This window comes from Babylonia areolata, chromosome 27 (assembly GCF_041734735.1).
Source record: "Babylonia areolata isolate BAREFJ2019XMU chromosome 27, ASM4173473v1, whole genome shotgun sequence".
NCBI classification, from domain to species: Eukaryota; Metazoa; Mollusca; class Gastropoda; order Neogastropoda; family Buccinidae; genus Babylonia; species Babylonia areolata.
Window position 1 is genome coordinate 35,696,007 of NC_134902.1, and position 5,000 is coordinate 35,701,006.

Genomic DNA, 5,000 nt, shown 5'->3' on the forward strand with positions numbered 1-5,000 from the left:
CTCTCTCCTGCTCTCTGTCTCCCGCTCTCCGTCTCCCGCTCTCTCTCCCGCTCTCTCTCCCGCTCTCCGTCTCCCGCTCTCTCTCCCGCTCTCCGTCTCCCGCTCTCCGTCTCAGTCCCGCTCTCCGTCTCCCGCTCTCCCTCCCGCTCTCTCTCCCGCTCTCTGTCTCCCGCTCTCCCTCCCGCTCTCTGTCTCCCGCTCTCCGTCTCCCGCTCTCTCTCCCGCTCTCCGTCTCCCGCTCTCTCTCCCGCTCTCTCTCCCGCTCTCCGTCTCCCGCTCTCCGTCTCCCGCTCTCTCTCCCTCTCCCCATTTCCCTCAGCCCCTCCCTCGATCTTTCTCTCCGTCTCTCTCCCTCACTCTCTCTAATATGTTCTTTCCCTCCCTCCCTCTCTCCATCTCCCTCAGTCTTCTTGTCTCATCACTCCCCGCCCCCTCCCCCTCCCCGACCCCCTCCCCCCGAACCCCCCACCCGCACCCCTCTCAACTTTTTCTCTCAGTCATTCATCAGTCTCTGCCTCTATACTACCCACACTACTCTTGCCTTCGCCCCCACCCCCACCCTTGTCCCCTCTCTCAGTCGTTCTCTCTGACCGTGACAGTGAGTGCAGTGTGACGACGGATTGCGTGTGAAGTTAAGCTTTGAGGAGGGTGTGAAAGCCCGCCGCCGGTACGGGTACGTTGCATGGTGCTCTGTGTGTGTGTGTGTGTGTGTGACAGTGACTGAGAGAGAGAGAGAGTGTGTGTGGAGGGGGGAGAATGCTTGCCCGGCAGCAGATGCGTGCCTGCGTGCGTGTCACGGTTACGCCGCAGTGTGTTTCCAGCGTGTTGCGCTGGAGGAGGTCGTTTATCTTTCGCTATAACCACTGCAACAACTCTACTGCTGCTGCTGCTGCTGTTGCTGTAGGGGTAAGCTTACCGTGTTTCACACTTCGTAACTTCTGTAGCAAGTACTCACCATTGCGTCATAAGTTGCTGAGTGATTGTAGTGTGTGCTGGAATCCTAATGTACATATTCGAACGCTGCAACAGTTTCCCAAGTGGTCTAGTGGTTAGGATTTCGCGCTCTCACCGCGACGGCCGGGGTTCGATTCCCCGCTTGGGAAGATTTTTTTTCTTTCTTTTTATCTGTTTATTTATTCATTTATTTGTCCTTGTTGTTTTTAAACCCTTTTCAATTATAAACAATTACGGTCTCATAAACGCATACATAAGAAGAGTAGGAGAATTAATCATAAGTTTATTCATTTTCTCAATGAACAATTGGTCTTGGAATTTCAGTACCACACTATCGGTTTTCATCCTAGAATCATTAGTATGCGGATTCTCAGTGATCAGTTTCACAGTTTCATGATCATGGTGTCATAATGTTTGACTGAGGTGAACAATTATGTTACTGCGGAAGATAGCTGCACTCGTCCCGGCCTCCGTCAGAAACCTTTCTCCATTAGTCCCCGACATGTTGCTGTCCCCATCCCACCCTCCCATTTTGTACCCCCACATCATCCCCCCTGACTCAGTCCCTCAGTACCGCTTCCTTCCCACTGTTCATAACAAATTGACGTGGGTTCTTTTACGTGCGCTAAGTGCATGCTGCACATGGGACTTCGGTTTATCGTCTCACTCAAGGTCTAGTGGAGGGGGAGAAAAAAACAACCCTGGGTAGTTCTGACGCAACTCTCCTCCCTCAACACACCTTTTCTATATCTTTGTTATGGGATAACAATATTCATTACTGAATGAATGAATGAATGATATCATTATGGATACTTATATAGCGCTTATATAGCGCCTATCCTCGGTCGGAGACCAAGCTCTAAGCGCTTTCCAAACTCGGGGTCATTCATTTTGCACCGACAGCAGGCTGCCTACCTGTGGAGTGATGGCCCAGAGGTAACGCGTCCGCATAGGAAGCGAGAGAATCTGAGCGACTGAGCTGGTTCGAATCACGGCTCAGCCGCCGATATTTTCTCCCCTTCCACTAGACCTTCAGTGGTGGTCTGGTCGCTAGTCATTCGGATGAGACGATAAACCGAGGTCCCGTGTGCAGCATGCACTTAGCGCACGTAAAAGAACCCACGTCAACAAAAGGGTTGTTCCTGGCAAAATTCTGTAGAAAAATCCATTTCGATTGGAAAACAAATAAAACTGCACGCAGGAAAAAAAAAAGAAAAGAAAAAAAAAGGTTGCGCTGTAGTGTAGCGACGTGCTCTCCCTGGGGAGAGCAGCCCGAATTTCACACAGAGAAATCTGTTGTGATAAAAAGAAGAGAGAGAGAGAGAGAAAAAAAAATCAAACCTGGGTAGTTCTGACGCAACTCTCCTCCCTCAACACACCTTTTCTATATCTTTGTTATGGGATTTCTTACTAAATGACGAATATCAGATGATGCAATTATGACATTGCTCAATGGCCGCGGATTGGTTTGATTTTCCTCTTCACTGATTTCCTTTTCATTGTATATGTAATGTATGATTAAGCTGACGTTTGCTACTCTCAGTGTAAGCTTCTGCAGTTGGTGGCTTTGCAACCCTATTTATTTGGCACCCTCTGTCTGTCTGTCTCTCTCTGTCTCTCTCTTTCGCCCTCTCTGTCTCTGTTCCTCTGTCTCTGTTTCTCTGTTTTTCTGTTACTTTCTCTCTCTCTCTCTCTTTGTCGCTCTATCTGTCTCTCTCTCTCTGTTTCGCTCTGTCTATATAAGTGTGTGTCAGTGTGTGTGTGTGTGTGTGTGTGTGTGTGTGTGTGTGTGTGTGTGTGTGTCCTTGTCTGTCTCTCTCCCTCCTTCCCCACTCTCTACCCCCCCCTCCCCTTGCCCCCCTCACCCCCACCCCCTCTCTCTCTCTTTGTCGTTCACGCGCGTGCGGTGCGGGTGATGTGATATACAACACGAGAAAGAAAAGTGACTTACGCCAACAACAGCTGATCATCATAACGCAGATCATCAAGCGAAACGGGTCCCGCGTGACGACTTCTGCAGAACTTACGTGGCCTGGATGGCTTGGTTTTCACTTCTCTTCCTCCAGCCCCCTCCTCCCGACCTCCCTCCTCAATTTTTAAAATTTTTTTTTTTTTTTTTTTTTTTAACTGTTTGGCTGAGTCGTCATGAAAGGTGATCTGGGAAGCAGCAGCACACTTCCAGTGTTTATTATTAGTTTAAACGCGCAGACACACAGTCCTCACGTTGAGAGCGAAAATGGAAACAGTCCCAGATATGGAGAAGAGAGGATAGGCGACGTTTAGGTTTTTCTATATCTTATTTCTCTCCTCTCGTCAGTTACTCTCGCTGTTCGCAATGGAACAGTCCCAGATATGGAGAAGAGAGGATAGGCGACGTTTAGGTTCTTCTATATCTTATTTCTCCCTTCTCGTCAGTTACTCTCGCTGTTCGCTATGGAACAGTCCTAGACATGGGGAAGAGAGGATAGGCGACGTTTTAGGTTCTTCTATATCTTATTTCTCCCCTCTCGTCAGTTACTCTCGCTGTTCGCTATGGAACAGTCCCAGATATGAAGAAGAGAGGATAGGCGACGTTTAGGTTCTTCTATATCTTATTTCTCTCCTCTCGTCAGTTACTCTCGCTGTTCGCTATGGAACAATCCTAACATGGGGAAGAGAGGATAGGCGACGTTTAGGTTCTTCTATATCTTATTTCTCTCCTCTCGTCAGTTACTCTCGCTGTTCGCTATGGAACAATCCTAGACATGGGAAAGAGAGGATAGGCGACGTTTAGGTTCTTCTATATCTTATCTCTCCCCTTTCGTCAGTTACTCTCGCTGTTCGCTATGGAACAATCCTAGACATGGGGAAGAGAGGATAGGCGACGTTTAGGTTCTTCTATATCTTATTTCTTCCCCCTCGTCAGTTACTCTCGCTGTTCGCTTTTGGTTCAAAGAAATCTATATTAAAAAAACATATCAAACATGTGTACACATATATTAGAGGAACAGCTAGCTAACAGCTGAGATCGTGCTGAATCATGTGACAAATCATTTCATTGTCTGGTTTTGTTTGACGCCTGGTGAACGTTTCACAAATGCAGTAAAGTTGAAATGAATGTTTTCCAGTTGCATCCACGGCAAGCCAAAAATAACAGAACTTATTACATCTTCTGTAACACCCGATACACTTTTGCTTCCCAAACATCATCCATGGTGCGTCAGTGTTAGATCACAAGACTTTCTATACCTTCTGTTAAAGAAAAGAAAAACAAAAACAAAAGCAAAAACAAAAGCAGAGGACAAGAAACAACAACAACAGCAGCAGCAACAACAACAACAAAAGCTTATCCTTTCCAAACATCATCCACGACATGCACTATATGATAAGATAACAAGCATTAACTACATCTTCTGTGTCACTCAAGGCACATTCTTCAACAACATCATCCACAGGATACGTAAGACAACGGGACTTAACTACATCTTATGTAACACCCAAGGCACATTCTTCAAAAACATCAGTCCACAAGATATATAAGACAACGGGACTTAACTACATCTTATGTAACACCCAAGGCACATTCTTCAACAACATCATCCATAGGATATGTAAGATAACGGGATTTAACTACATCTTATGTAACACCCAAGGCACATTCTTCAACAACATCATCCACAGGATATGTAAGATAACGGGATTTAACTACATTTTATGTAACACCCAAGGCACATTCTTCAACAACACCATCCACAGGATATGTAAGATAACGGGATTTAACTACATCTTATGTAACATCCAAAGCACATTCTTCAACAACATCATTCACAAGATATGTAAGATAACGGGACTTAACTACATCTTATGTAACACCCAAGGCATATTCTTCAACAACATCATCCACAGATTGTGTAAGACAACGGGACTTGCTGCGTCTTCTACAGCACACAAGACACTTATCCTTCCCTAACATCATCTGTGGCATGTGAGGGTTTTTTATTTTTAAAAATTTTTTTATGTTGTTTCTTTGTTTTGTTTTTCCTGTCGGCTCACAGCCCCACCCTTGA

At 46.2% G+C, this 5,000-nt stretch overlaps 1 non-coding gene across 1 annotated transcript; it reads left to right on the top strand.

The window, feature by feature from the left end:
• The first annotated feature begins 1,031 nt into the window (after window positions 1-1,031).
• Trnae-cuc (transfer RNA glutamic acid (anticodon CUC)) lies at window positions 1,032-1,103 on the top strand. Its single transcript has one exon. It is a non-coding gene; the product is annotated as a tRNA-Glu (tRNA).
• Window positions 1,104-5,000: the final 3,897 nt, after the last annotated feature.